The 14909-nt window shown below is 43.9% G+C and overlaps 1 pseudogene; it reads left to right on the top strand.

Moving 5' to 3' along the window:
* The first annotated feature begins 5950 nt into the window (after nucleotides 1-5950).
* LOC119368071 lies at nucleotides 5951-8382 on the top strand (annotated as a pseudogene).
* Nucleotides 8383-14909: the final 6527 nt, after the last annotated feature.

The raw sequence follows: 14909 nt of genomic DNA, 5'->3' as shown, positions 1-14909 counted from the left end.
AAAGTGAGCACAAATGGTATTGCAATGCTTGAAAATGAGGCCTAGGGTCCGTACTTTTGCTAGTCCAATCTCTCAACAATGCTAATCTAATTGGATCATATAACCACCCCTCAAATTGCGATGAAGAATCACTCCAAAGTTCTTATCTAGCGGAGAACATAAGAAGAAATTGTTTGTAGCTATTCTTTCCGATCGATATATCCAAGAGTTCATACTAAAATAACACCAAGTTATCTTTCCGATCGATCGATCAAGAGTTTGTACTAAAATAACACCAAGTTATTCTTTCCGATCGATCTATCAAAAGTTCATACGAAAATAACACCAAAGCAAATTCAGATTCATAATTCTCAATCCAACATAAAGAACGTCAAAGAGTGCCCCAAGATTTCTACCGGAGAAAGTAGGATGAAAACGTGCATCAACCCCTATTCATAGATTACCCCAATGTCACCTCGGGAATCCGCGAGTTGAGGGCCAAAACATATATAAAGTGAATCAATATAATACCCCATTGTCACCACGGGTATTCATATGCAATACATATATCAAGTGCTCTCAAATCCATAAAAATATTCAATCCGACAAGAACGACATCTGAAAGGGAAAACTCAATTCATCACAACAAGATCGAGAGGGATAAACACCATATGATCCAACTATATCAACAAAGCCCGCGGTACATCAAGATCGTGCCATCTCAAGAACACGAGAGAGATTAAACACATAGCTACTGGTACAAACCCTCAGCCCCGAGGGTGGCCTACTCCCTCCTCATCATGGTGGCCATAGGGATGATGAAGATGGCCTCCGATGATGATTTCCCCCTCCGGAGGGGTGCCGGAATGGGATCTAGATTGGTTTCTCATGGCTACAGAGGCTTGCGGCGACGGAACTTCTGATCTATCGAATCCCCGAGGGTTTCTGGAATATTTGGCAATTTATAGGGCGAAGAGGCGGTGCGGAAGGTCACTGAGGGGGGCACATCCCCCCTGGGCGCGCCCAGGTGGGTTGTGCCCACCTCGGGCCTCCCCTTTGGTACTTCTTTGTCCCATCCCGGGTCTTCTGGTCCATAAAAATTCTCCAAAAAGTTTCGTTGCGTTTGGACTCCGTTTGATATTGATTTCCTGCGAAGTAAAAAAACAAGCAAAAAATAGCAACTGGCACTAGGCACTATTGATGACCCACAAGTATATGGGATCAATTGTAGCCTTTTCGATAAGTAAGAGTGTCGAACACAACGAGGAGCAGAAGGAAATGACAAGTGGTTTTCAGCAAGGTAATGTCTGCAAGTGCTGAAATTGTAAGTAATAGAGTAGTTTGATAGCAAGATAATTTGTAACGAGCAAGTAACGGTAGTAGTAACAAAAGTGCAGCAAGGTAGCCCAATCCTTTTGAGGAAAAGGACAGGCCAAAATGGTCTTTTATGATAAGCAAAGTGTTTTTGAGGGTACACGGGAATTTCATCTAGTCACTTTCATCATGTTGGTTCGATTCGTCTTCGCTACTTTGATAATTTGGTATGTGGGTGGACCGGTGCTTATGTGCTATTCTTACTCGAACAAACCTTCTACTTATGATTAACCCCCTCGCAAGCATCCACAGGTATGAAAAAGTATTAAGAATAAATTATAACCATAGCATTAAACTTTTGGATCCAATCGGTCCCGTAAAGAATAACACATAAACTAGGGTTTAAGCTTCCGTCACTCTCGCAACCCATCATCTAATAATTACTCCACAATGCATTCCCTTAGGCCCAAATATGGTGAAGTGTCATGTAGTCAACGTTCACACATGACACCACTAAGGGAATCACACCATACATATCATCAAAATATCGAACACATATCAAGTTCACATGATTACTTGCAACATGATTTCTCCCGTGACCTCAAGAACAAAAGTAACTACTCACAAATGATAATCATGCTCAAGATCAGAGGGGTATTAAATACCATAATGGATCTGAACATATAATCTTCCACCAAATAAAGCATATAGTAATCAAGTACAAGATGTAATCAACACTGCTAGTCACCCACAAGCACCAATTTATAGTTCTGGTACAAAGATTGAACACAAGAGATGAACTAGGGTTTGAGAGGAGATGGTGCTGTTGAAGATGTTGATGGAGATTGCCCTCCCCAAGATGGGAGAGTTGTTGGTGATGATGATGACGATGATTTCCTCCTCCGGGAGGGAAGTTCCCCCGGTGGAATCGCTCCGCCCGAGGGAAAAGTGATCCTACCCAAGTTCCGCCTCGAGACGGCGGCGCTTTGTCCCGAAAGTCCTCTCCTTATTTTTTCTAGGTCAAAATGACTTATGTACCAGGAGAGGGGCACTGGAGGTGGGCCGAGGGGAGCACAACCCACCAGGGCGCGCCTGGGCTCCCTGGCGCGCCCAGGTGGGTTGTGCCCACCTGGTGGGCCCCCTCTGATACTTATTTGCTCCAATAATTCTCATTTATTCCATAAAAAATCATCATGAAGTTTCAGCTCATTTGGAGTTATGCAGAATAGGTAGCCTGACATAGCTTTTTCAGGTCCAAATTTCCAGCTGCCGGAATTCTCCTCCTTTGTGTGTACCTTGCATATTATGAGAGAAAAGTTATTAGAATTACTCCAAAAAGCATTATTATGCAATAAAACAAGATAAATAACATTAGGTAAACTTGATGCAAAATGGACGTATCAAATCCCCAAGCTTAGACATCGCGTGTCCTCAAGCGAAAACCGAAATCGAAAAACATGTCCACATGCTTAAAGAGAGAGGTGTCGATAAAAACAAAATACGGACATATAAGCATCATGTAACTTATTATGACAACAACAAACTTTAACATAAAGCTTTTATCATAAAACTTTTATCATAGACTTCTCATGAACAAGTAATAATTCATCACAACATCGAAGTATCAAGCATAAACTCTATTGAAAACCAACAAACTATGTTCTCAGTCAACTTTGCAAGTACAATTCATCATCTTTTCAGGAAGGGTCACGTATCGAAGCCTTTTTGGCAAGTCCACATACTCGACCATCATATAGTCTTCTATGATTGCTAACACTCGCCGCATACACATGAGCAAAACGTTTCAACCGGACACATAGAAAGATAGGGGCTTATAGTTTCTCCTCCCAACGTGTTCACCTCAAGGGTGATGTCAACAATAATAACTCATGCTACCCATTAAGCTTGACAATGGTTTGAGTACAGTTTTAGTGGTATTAAATTGCCAGCAAAGATTGTAAACATATATGCATTATCTTCCTATTTCAGTGCTTACAATCTGCATGATCTTCCATGTCAGAGATACAAAATGATGGCCAGAACACAACTTCCACTTTAATTCATTACAAACAGTGCATGTGTACAATTTCCATATCACAAATTTAAACAGAGCATACAACTTGCATCTTCAATGCCGAAAAAAACACTTCATTCTAAACCCTAAAGCAGTACTACATTGCATACAACTAGCACTAAACCTACCACAAAGACAACAAAAAGCATGACATCATTTTGATATTTCCCCTTTAGTGCATTTATCTCTACATTTTTCTGCTTCAACCGATCTTGCAGAGACATAGCCATGCCCATTCCTCCTGTTTCGGCTTCAGGCAAAGCCACAACTGCAGTTGGATCTTCAAACACATCAGCACTTCCTTCAACTCTCATCCTACGCACTTCATCTTGCAAATCTCCAATCAAATCACTCCAAAACTTCGGCAGAGGATCACAACCACCATGTTGTTCAATTGTAGCAACAGAAATCATTAAGAGGAGAGAAGAACAAATGAACAAAAAAATAACCCCAAATGAAGCTCACCATGGCGTCCACGTAGGCGTAGTACCTCCTGCCTAGGTTCCGACGGCTCCACGAGATCCATCTTGGCGCCTTCCGACACGGGTTGCACCAGCAGAGCTTCTTTGGCTCGTACGCCATCGGCTTCTCCCGGTACGGCACCGGTGACCTCAATTCATCCCCTCTCCTTCCGGTGGCTCGACGGAAGCCGGGAGCGGTCGAACGACCCGAAGACCATGACATTGCCTTCGACGCAGCCGCCACTGTCGCCGCCCCCTCCAAAATCTCCTCTGTCGCCCCCTCAGGAATCGCCTTTGCCGTCGCCTAACCCTAGTTTCTTCCCCCAAATCCCCAATCTGTTTGCTGTTCACCCCCGTGTGTTCCTGTTATAACCTGGCCCACCACTCAGAGCAATCCCGGTTAACACTTGCCATGTCAGTGCTTTTTGGGCAAAAACGACACTAAGGTTTGATTTGGACCGGGATTACTTAGTTTGGTGTGCGAACGACAGGGATTTTGACTTCATGGTTTGATTCGCCGAACATCTACGAATTCATGGTTTAAAATGGACTTTTTCCTGGTCAGCACAAGCAGCTCGCTAGAGTCACGTCGCTGGTTTGAGTGCCGTCCAGCACCCTCTTTTTATTTTAATTTCCGAAACTGACAGGCAGGACCCACTACTCATTGAGGCATATAGTATACAATTAATCATGTTTCATCGCTACAAGTGGGCCTCATACGTCTACGGATGATATTAGCACCATATTTGCACGTTCGTGCTAAGTTTCAGAACCAGTTCAATGCATTTTTAAAGTTCAGACACTAAAGTGAACATTCGTTGCAAGTTCAAGCACCACAGATGTATTTACCTCTTTATTCAAACACAATCTCGCTAAGCATGCTCTTACATTAGGGGTTAGCCGTCATACTTGGTTAGGCCATCCTGTTGACCTTCTATTCGTCCAGTAACTGTGGTGACAGCTTTATAAAGCTAGCAAGTTTGCCTAAGAAAACAAGTAGGAGAATAAGAAACAAAATTTCATAGATACGAAGAGACCTTTGACGGGTTCATTAGCCATGGTCGTTGTTATACATGTATTAGAATATTTATTAGTACCATGATCCGACTATGAACGCCACTATATTATTAATCTTTCGCTGATGTCCGGCGGCATGGCGGGCTGGCTGCGGTGAAGGAGAGGACCCGAAGTGAGAAACAAATGCACCCAATAATATAGGAGGCAATGACTGCAGCCACTTCAAGGCTTGAAAGACAGAGATATATGTTAGTAAATACACAAACAGAACATTATAGAAAATAGACTAGTACCTCGATTTATGGCTTAGAAGAAGGGTATGGAGGCAAGAGGAGAAGAAATAAGAGAAGCTTGTTTGGTCTTTGTTGTGATACATCTAACAAAAATGCAGTATGTAGAGGGTTAAAGTACAAATATGTTACCCATATCTTACCACTAATTCAAACTTTAGGAGAATTACCTCGCGTACTCAACTTAAGGTACTGTAAATTCTTTAGGCCTTGAATTCAAGACTCGGTTGATTGCATTTCCCCACAATATAAATTTAAACAATTGAGACTTAATTCTAAGCCACGTCTAAACAACTTTAATGTACTGTTAAAGTCTATATGGTGTTGTTTCGCAAAAAAAGAAAAGGGGGACAAAGCAAATTGATACACAAGTGAGGAAAATGATTATTGATTGCTGCCAGTGGCGTTTCATAGGAAATCCCAAACATGAGTGGAAAGAATGTCTCATGTTGTAAAATAGAAGAAAAATTTCTTAGCTAGATATATAACGATAGATGCAATAGCAGTGGTATTAAAAGACAACAGGATATAGATGCAATTCCGTTGACCAAGCATTGAAATATGTTCCACGGGAAGCAATTTCGATACCCCGTCTTCCATTTCGTGTTCTATGTTCTTCGCACCGTTCAACACGTTGAACTCATGTGTAGTTGCATGCGATTATCTTCCACGTGAAGCTAGCGATGGCTATATATACATGCATGCCCTTGCAAGCAATATACATCCAAACCATCTCCCATCGCCATTTGCCACTAATACTATTGCCCCATCGCCAACTCCGCCAACCTGTTAAGGAGATTCAAGCCGCGGCATCCATGGATCACACGGTGGAGGCCTCCATGAGCGCCACCCTGCTGAGCCTTCTCGGCGTCACGGCCAAGTCGGAGAAGGGCGCGGCGGCGACGGAAGACAAGGTGGAGTGGCTCCGGTCGCAGCTGATCGGCAAGGACGTCGAGTTCGACACGCCGTTCGGGCGCCGTGCGCTGACTTACGCCGACCAAACGGCGTCCGGCCGGAGCCTGAGCTACATCGAGGACTATCTCGTGAAACAGGTCCTCCCGTTCTACGGAAACACGCACACGGATGACAGCCACGTTAGGAGCAAGACGACGCGGCTGGTGCACAAGGCGGCGCGCTACATCAAGCGCTGCATGGGCGCCGGCCCCGGCGACGCGCTCATCTTCTGCGGCGCCGGCACGACCGCGGCCATCAAGCGCCTGCAGGAGATCATCGGCGTGGCATTGCCGTCCGTCGAGATGCGCAACCGGCTTTCGGCGCAACTGCGTGCCGAGGAGCGGTGGGTGGTCTTCGTCGGGCCGTACGAGCACCACTCCAACCTTCTGTCGTGGCGCCAGAGCCTGGCGGAGGTGGTTGAGATCGGCGTCGACGCCGATGGACTCGTCGACGTCGCCGCGCTCCGCCGCGCCCTCGGATCGCCAGAGTACGCGGATCGACCCATGCTGGGATCTTTCTCGGCGTGCAGCAACGTCACCGGCGTCATGACGGACACGCGCGAGATCGCCCGCGTTCTTCACCAGCACGGCGCGTTCGCATGCTTCGACTTCGCCGCGAGGTGCTGTGATACTCGCTTTCTTTGCTCTCTTTTTCGTGGCATGTGACCTGCATGGATTTGACAATCTGAATTCCATTCTCTCTTATGACCAAGCTAACCACCATACTTAGTGTAATTAAGCTCCTTCAAAGTGCATGCGTCCCTTCAAAACAAATCAGTATACTATGTTTTTTCTGTTGCTACTGATTTGTGTACGTAGAGGAAATTAACTTGTAAAAAGCATAGTGTATAATTATATTAGCGCGCCATGAAAACGAAATATTTTGTCTTTACACACTTTGGAACCATTGAACCATTCTACATTCCTATTATCTTACATTGAATTTCTCACTCGCTGATTCCAGGTTGTGCTTCATTTCTACTATTTATGGGTGGATCAACAAACTTGGTCCAGAAATTTAAATTATTATCCTTTGTGTAGTGGACCCTATGTCAAGATCGATATGAAGTCTGGTGAAACTGATGGGTATGATGCCGTTTTCTTGAGCCCTCACAAATTTGTCGGGGGACCGGGCACACCAGGCATCCTTCTCATGAACAAATCATTGTATAAGTTCCATTCCCAGCCTCCCTCAACGTGCGGAGGCGGCACAGTGGCCTATGTCAATGGCTTCAATGAGGAGGTGAGAAAACAAATTATGAATCATTGCCAAGTATGTGTATTGTGTGTCATGTAAATACATGAATAATCGTATGATATGCAGGATACACTGTACTACGATGATATCGAGGAGCGTGAGGATGCTGGCACACCGCTGATACTGCAAAAGATTCGTGCATCGCTTGCGTTCTGGGTGAAGGAGTATGTTGGGTATGACACGATGGACCTTCACGAGCGAGTGTTCTCAGAGATGGCAATGAAAAGGCTTGTCAATAATCCAAATGTTAGGGTGCTAAGCAACACAAGTGCCCATCGTATACCAATCTTCTCATTCCTAATTTACCCATCAGTAACCGTGAAGAAGCCATTTGATGATTTTGATGAGCCTGGTTGTGATAAACAATTGGATACGATGAGGCACAAGCAACTACCTCTCCATGGTCGTTTTGTGACTAGGCTTTTGAATGATCTTTTTGGCATCCAAGCGAGGGGAGGTTGTGCTTGCGCAGGCCCCTATGGCCACATTGCTCAATGTCGAGAACGAGCTCTCACTTCGCATTCGGTCCGCTGTCCTTGAGGTATCACAAACATTAGAACAAATGTCAACTTGCTTTTTACTGTACATGATATTAATGTTATGTTTGCCATCACAAAATTTTCAGGGTTTCAATGGACTGAAGCCGGGATGGACCAGATTGAGCTTTAGTTACTACCTCTCCAAGGAGGAGTTTAAATTTATCCTTTCTGCCATCGAGTTCATAGCGACATACGGACACCGCTTACTCGCTTTGTACAAATTCGACTGGATCACTGGCAACTGGACCTTTAGGAAACAGGCAGTCAAGTACCACATCATGAGGGAGGAATTATCTCTTAGCATGGAACCATCGAAACAAAATAATGACCAGCCAAAGCTTGCGGATATGATGGATAAGCCCGTGGTTAATCATAAGAAGTTTCAAAGCTACTTAGAGAGTGCCAATAAAATTGCACTCTCCATGTCGGACATTAGTAATCAGATTGTCAGTGTTCCGAAAGGAGTAGACCCTGACTCGGTTCTTTTTCATATATAGAACCATAGATACATAAGGTAACTTGGTAGAGTGTCTCGCGAGTTACCATCGTTAGTGTTTTCTTGATATACGCATAGAGCATTAGCTCTGAGTTTCCGTGATAAGTTATACTTTAACGCAAACAGAAATAAATGTGTAAATTAAATGGATATCAATTTATGAGAACAATTTTGTTTGTGCTGATCTATTTATTTGTTGATCAAAACACTTCTGTTTGTGTTGATCGACTTATTTCTCATTGTAAAATTCCAAAGATCTATTTATTTCTTACTTTTTTAGGAGAAGTAAAAGACTATGTCTTGGTGCATTCGTTACAGTGACTTGAGAATTTCTTTCTTATGTAACATCCCAAAATTTCAATTTGGAATGTTATACATTAGATCATCATTTCCTATCATATTTTATTGCATTTTGGTTGATCCTAGAAATTCTAAGCAACTCAAGGACCCACGGAGAGAATTGGGGATTTCGTTATTTTCATATTTGAGTTTTCTCAAATTTTACAAAGAGGATCATTTGGTTTTAATTATTTTTCTCTCCGAATATTTCCAACATGAAAATAAAAGAGAGGGGATAAAATGACTTCTCCAAAAAAAATATTAGAGGAAAAATATTAAAATCAAATAAGAATTTTATTCGGAGTTTTATTGCTATTTTATTTGAATTAGGAAAAAAAGTGCGTTTTTCAACATTTCATTAGAGGCTCAAATAAATGTTCACCTTGTCCACTATATTTTTAGAGAACGGGAAAAATTTATTTCGAGATTTTTGGAGTCCGTTTAGTATTTCTTTTATTTGTTTTTTTGCATGTCGGAATTATTTAAAAAAAATCAACCGACCTAACCGGGTCGTGCCCGGCCTGGACACTAGCCCGGCTAGCCCCTATAACCAGAGGCCGAGGCCCCCGCCCCAGCCCAAGTCGCCGCCGCCCCAAACCTTAACCCTAGCGCCGCCCCGTCGCCGCCGCCACCGACGCCGCCGTCCGGCGCACCGACGCCGACGCCTCCCGCCCGCCGCCACCGAAGCCCCGCCGCCGGAGTGCTGCCGCCGCCACCGACCCCGCCGCCGATGAGGTAGCCGCCCGTCGATGATTTTCGTGAGAAAACCGATCGGTTTTTTTCGAAACCCTAGGTTATTTTTTTAGATCGGTTTTTTTTGGTTTAGTTAAATAGCAAACGTTCGTCCTTACGTTCGTTTTAATGAATGATGTTCATCCGTTAGTCACAGACAGCGAACATTCGTTCGTTAGCCTGTTCGTCAATTTTTCTTTTTCCAGGGTTTTCCAAGATTATTTTCGATCGCGATTTGTGCCCTGATTTTCGTTTTAGTTTATTTTTTCGCTCGTTTTTCGGAATCGGGTGATTCAAGCGCATAGATCTTTGTCTCGAAGCCCTCTTTCTGTTTAAACAACTTGAACAAGATTTTTATACTATAATATTTGACTTTAGCTCGGATTAGTAAACGGATCTTGTTTCTTTCGCAGTTTGAGTTTTGTTGCTCCATTTGATTTGATTCTTTTTGCAAACCGGAGTTCTTCAGTTGAACTTTCTAGTTAGATCTTTTATTTGAGCTTTACCCGTGCTTCTAGTTGAGTGCTTATTGTATTGTTGTTTGTTTGCGATAGAGTGCCCGGAGTGCGAAGCGTGCTACTACGAGTCTCTAGATTTTGCGGATCATCAGCAAGGCAAGTAACACTTTGATCATACCTCTTTACTACCCAGTTTTATTGCATTAGATCAACCCTCAAACATTGCATGGTTAGGATCTGATTAACATGTGGGTTTTGGGAAGTAGATGATGAGGTAGAACCTATTGCCCTGTTTATTATCCAACCTTTGGGAGTTACTTTTACGTTATGCTTATATTGCTATGTTATGCTCGTAGACGTGGTTTGAGTGAGTGTATCCATGACAGATGTGAGTATTGTTAATTAATGGTTAACTTAAGGTGGCTACTTAAATACACATCTGGGTGAATTGCTTGAGGCACCCTGGAGTACCTAGTGGTTGTCAGGGCACCTGGAGATTCCAGTGTTGTCCTAGGATATCCCGGAGTACCCGTGTTATCATCCTATGGTTCGCCACCCTGGCTCAAAGGGATAATAAGATTATTCATGCTAGAAACTTTCGTGTGCAGCCACAAGCCAATATGGGCTCTAGCATAGTTGAGTAAGTTGCGTGAAGCTCTTGAAGAGGCAGACTAGCAGATGTAGTGGGTTGTAGGTGGTACTGTCTACCCAGAGTGGAGAGTTAATGCTTCAGAAAGACGGTGTCTCGAATCTCCGACCATGGATGTGTTCGAGTCTTGTGGAGAGAAGTGCGCAAACCTCTGTAGAGTGTACAAACTAATCATGGTTAGCCGTGTCCCCGGTTATGGACATCTTGAGTATCTGGATGTTGGATTATCATGTTGATCTCATCACTCTAAATTAATTTGATTGGGTTTAATGATGATCTCATTACTCTATGTGTTACATTGTCAACATATTCCATGTGCTGACCCGTTTCGGGCTGCAACATTTCATGTTGCAGACTTTTCAGACAACGAGTAAGGTGCCATAGGTCGTTGTCGTTCACTCAGCTATGCCGTTGGAGTTGATGGACTCACTTTATCTTCCAAGCCTTCCATTGTTATCATTTTTAGATGGCCTTAAGCCAAATTATTGTAATAAGTTCTCTTTTGAGACATTCGATGTAATAAGTTTGTGATTGAAACTCTGTTATAAATCCTCAAGTACTGTGCGTGTCAGCATTACCGATCCAGGGATAACACTGATGCACAGAGACTAGATTGTTTGAGATCTGGTCGCTACAAGATGGCATCAGAGCACACGTTGACTGTAGGACACGACCATTAAGCTAAAACCATAGGTCACTCATCTCTTCTCATTTCTGACTTATCTCCTCCTTTCTACTCTATAGGATGGCGGATGCAAGGAACAAGTTCACACAGCCGGATGAAGATACACCTTTTGGACGACACTTGAAGGAAGTTACTAGGTAACTGAACATCGAAATACCAAGCTTCACCGGGACCTACATCGCCACTTTACTAGAAGAGGAGCGTCGGATGATTCGAGTTCAAGTTCTAGGAAGGACGTTCATGCCAGTCACTGAGCCCATAGAGTTTTCCTTTGATGCACCAACCTGGAGTCTAGGAAAGAGCATGGCAGCCCACATCACCATGGGACGCATTGGAGAAGTTTACCACAAGGATCTCAAGGATACTATCTACCAGATTTGTGGGCACCGAGATGAGCAATGGGAGATGATCAGCACCAGGAGGGACAGGTCCATTGCGGCTTTCATCCAAGAGAAAAACCAGCACATTCGACGTCAAGAGAACCAGATGTGCGCAGGCATGATAGATCTGAAGAAGGCAATGACCAGGATCACAGAGCTGGAGGAGGAACTCAAGTCTACACGCGATGGATATGAGGAGGAAATGTCGATACTCATGGAGAAGAATGACGATTTGACGAGGAAGCTAGGAGTATTCATGGGAGACCCCGCACCAGGAGGAGAAGACGACGATTCCATTCGTTCGGAGGACTACATCATCATCGACGACACCGACTCAGACCCTGACGATAGCGGTGATGACTATGTTGATGAAGCTGGAGCAGATATCATGGAGTCTTCCACCGATTAAAACTTCTAGACGACCACCATATCAGTAGTAGTATTCCCCCATGTATCAAGTATAGTCCGAGCACTTTTGTAACGATAGTTAGATCGATTGTATGCCCTTGTGTGAATTGATTAAAGTGATATGATTGTGTTTGTCTCATGTGCATATGGGTAGTGTTTTTCCATCTAGACCTCATTCTATTCTGTTTTCTCATCTTTTCTAAAACCCATCATATGCCTCCGAGACGTGACAATGGATTTGCTTTCCCGCCAGAGCTCACTCAGTTGACCCAGCAGCAGAATACCCTAATGCAACTACTAGTCCAGAATTAGAATCAAAGGAACAACAACATCAACAACCCACCACCACCACCACCTGTTGATCACTTAGCCCGTTTTCTAAGGCTAAATCCGCCGGTGTTCTCTAGTAGCACTGAGCCGATTGTTGCAGATGATTGGCTCCGCGACATTGGAAGGGAGCTGACCACTGCAGGATGCACAGATGCGGAGAGAGTGTATTTTGCCGCACATCAGCTTGATGGACCCGCAGCATCATGGTGGGAGAATTTCACAGCCACTTACCCCATCGACACTGTCACATGGGACCAGTTTCACCAGGCTTTTTGCACTACACATGTTTGAGCCGGAGCTATGGACATGAAGAAGCACGAGTTTCGCAATTTGCGCCAAGGAGGATGCAAAGTGGGCCAATATGTGGATGATTTTAGTAAGTTAGCATGTTATGCCCCAGATGATGTCGCTACAGATGCCGCTAAGCAGGAAAAGTTTCTAGAAGGACTGAATGATGAGCTGAGCATGCAGTTGATGGTGGCAACCTTCAACAACTACCAGGAGTTGGTAGATAGAGCTCTCATGATTGAAGGGAAGCAGCAGCAGATAGACAACCGCAAGAGGAAGTATGGACAAGGGAAGTACAATTCAGGAGCTCAGCAGAGGCCCCGTTTTACCACAAACTCGGGAGGACACATTAACCATAACCATGGAGGCCACAATTCTAATGGAGGGAGTTTGCATAACCATAGTGGCCCCAAGAATGGGAATGGGAATGGAGGAAGCAACGGTCAGAACCGTTCCAACCCAGCAATGCCCGCCAAGAAGGATCTAAGTCACATTACTTGTTTCAAGTGCGGGAAGAATGGACATTATGCCACGGAGTGTTCTGAAGCAAAGAATGGAAATGGCAATGGAAGCTCTGGGAAGAAGTCTAACCCTTTCAATAGGGGAAAAGTGAACCAAGTTAGCCTGGAGGAGGTTGAAGCGCAACCCGATGCAGTTATAGGTAAGTTTTTGGTTAAGTCATTTACTGCAATCGTTCTTTTTGATACTGGTGCAATGCATTCATACATATCAAAGGGATTTGTGGATAAGTATAACCTGCCAACCCAAGCCCTTAGGTCACCCATGTTAGTAACATCGCCAGGAGCAGAGTATATGGCTAGCCTATGGTGTGACCGGTTACTATTAAAGATTGGTAACTATGTGTTCCCCTCAGACCTAATAGTATTGGAGTCAAAAGGACTGGATGTAATATTAGGCATGGATTGGTTATCAAAGTATGGAGGGAACATTGACTGCGCCAGTAGGTCGATTTTTCTCACTACTCCAGAAGGAAGAAGGATTAAGTATGTATCCCAGCATGTGCCGAAGAGGATGCAAGTAAATTCCTTATCAGGAGTTGTACAGGAGGAAGTACCAGTGGTGAAGGATTTCTCTGATGTATTTCCATAGGAGTTGCCAGGCATGCCACCGGATAGAGACATTGAGTTTTTGATTGAGCTTTTGCCAGGCACAGGGCCAATATCTAAGAGACTGTATCGGATGCTCGCAAAGGATTTGGAAGAAATTAAGAAGCAGAATAAGGAGTTACTGGACAAAGGCTATATTCGCCCAAGTTCGTCACCTTGGGGATCATGAGTGCTTCTAGTGGAGAAGAAGGATGGATCGTTGAGGATGGTTGTTGATTATCATGGATTGAACGAAGTGACGATCAAGAACAAGTACTCACTGCCGATGATCAATGATTTGTTTGACCAGTTGCAAGGAGCTAAAGTATTTTCAAAGATCGATCTACGATCAGGATACCATCAGTTGAAGATTCGAGAGCAGGATATACCTAAGACAGCTTTTACCACAAGGTACGGGCTATATTAGTATACCGTTATGTCATTTGGGCTGACTAACGCGCCTGCCTATTTCATGAACATGATGAACAAGGTGTTTATGGAGTTTTTGGATAAGTTCGTTGTGGTGTTCATTGATGATATTCTGGTCTACTCAAAGAATGGGAGGAGCATAAGGAGCATTTGCGTTTGGTACTTGGGAAGCTCAGAGAACATCAGTTATATGCCAAGTTCAGCAAGTGTGAGTTTTGTTTGAAGGAAGTTGGATTCCTCGGACATGTTATATCCGGAGAAGGAATAGCAGTAGAACCCACCAAGGTTGTTACTGTGACGAATTGGGAAGCACCCACGTCAGTTGGAGAGATCCAGAGTTTTCCTGGACTCGCGGGATACTACAGAAGGTTCATTGAGAATTTCTCAAAAATTGCAAAGCCCATGACGGAATTGCTGAAGAAGGACACCAAGTTCAAATAGACTGAGGAATGTGAGGCTAGTTTTCAGGAATTGAAGAAACGCTTGGTTGCAGCCCCAGTGTTGATTGTTCCAGATCAATGCAAGGATTATCAAGTGTATTGTGACGCTTCTCGTCGAGGACTTGGAGCAGTGTTGATGCAGGAGGGAAGAGTTGTTTCATATGCCTCACGACAGCTTAAACCACATGAGTTGAATTATGCTACACACGATTTGGAGTTAGCAGCCGTAGTGCATGCGTTGAAGACATGGAGACATTTTCTCATCGAAAATCATTGTGAGGTGT

The sequence above is a fragment of the Triticum dicoccoides genome, chromosome 2B, assembly GCF_002162155.2.
Source record: "Triticum dicoccoides isolate Atlit2015 ecotype Zavitan chromosome 2B, WEW_v2.0, whole genome shotgun sequence".
NCBI classification, from domain to species: domain Eukaryota; kingdom Viridiplantae; phylum Streptophyta; class Magnoliopsida; order Poales; family Poaceae; genus Triticum; species Triticum dicoccoides.
This window is presented reverse-complemented; position numbering and strand designations above follow the sequence as displayed.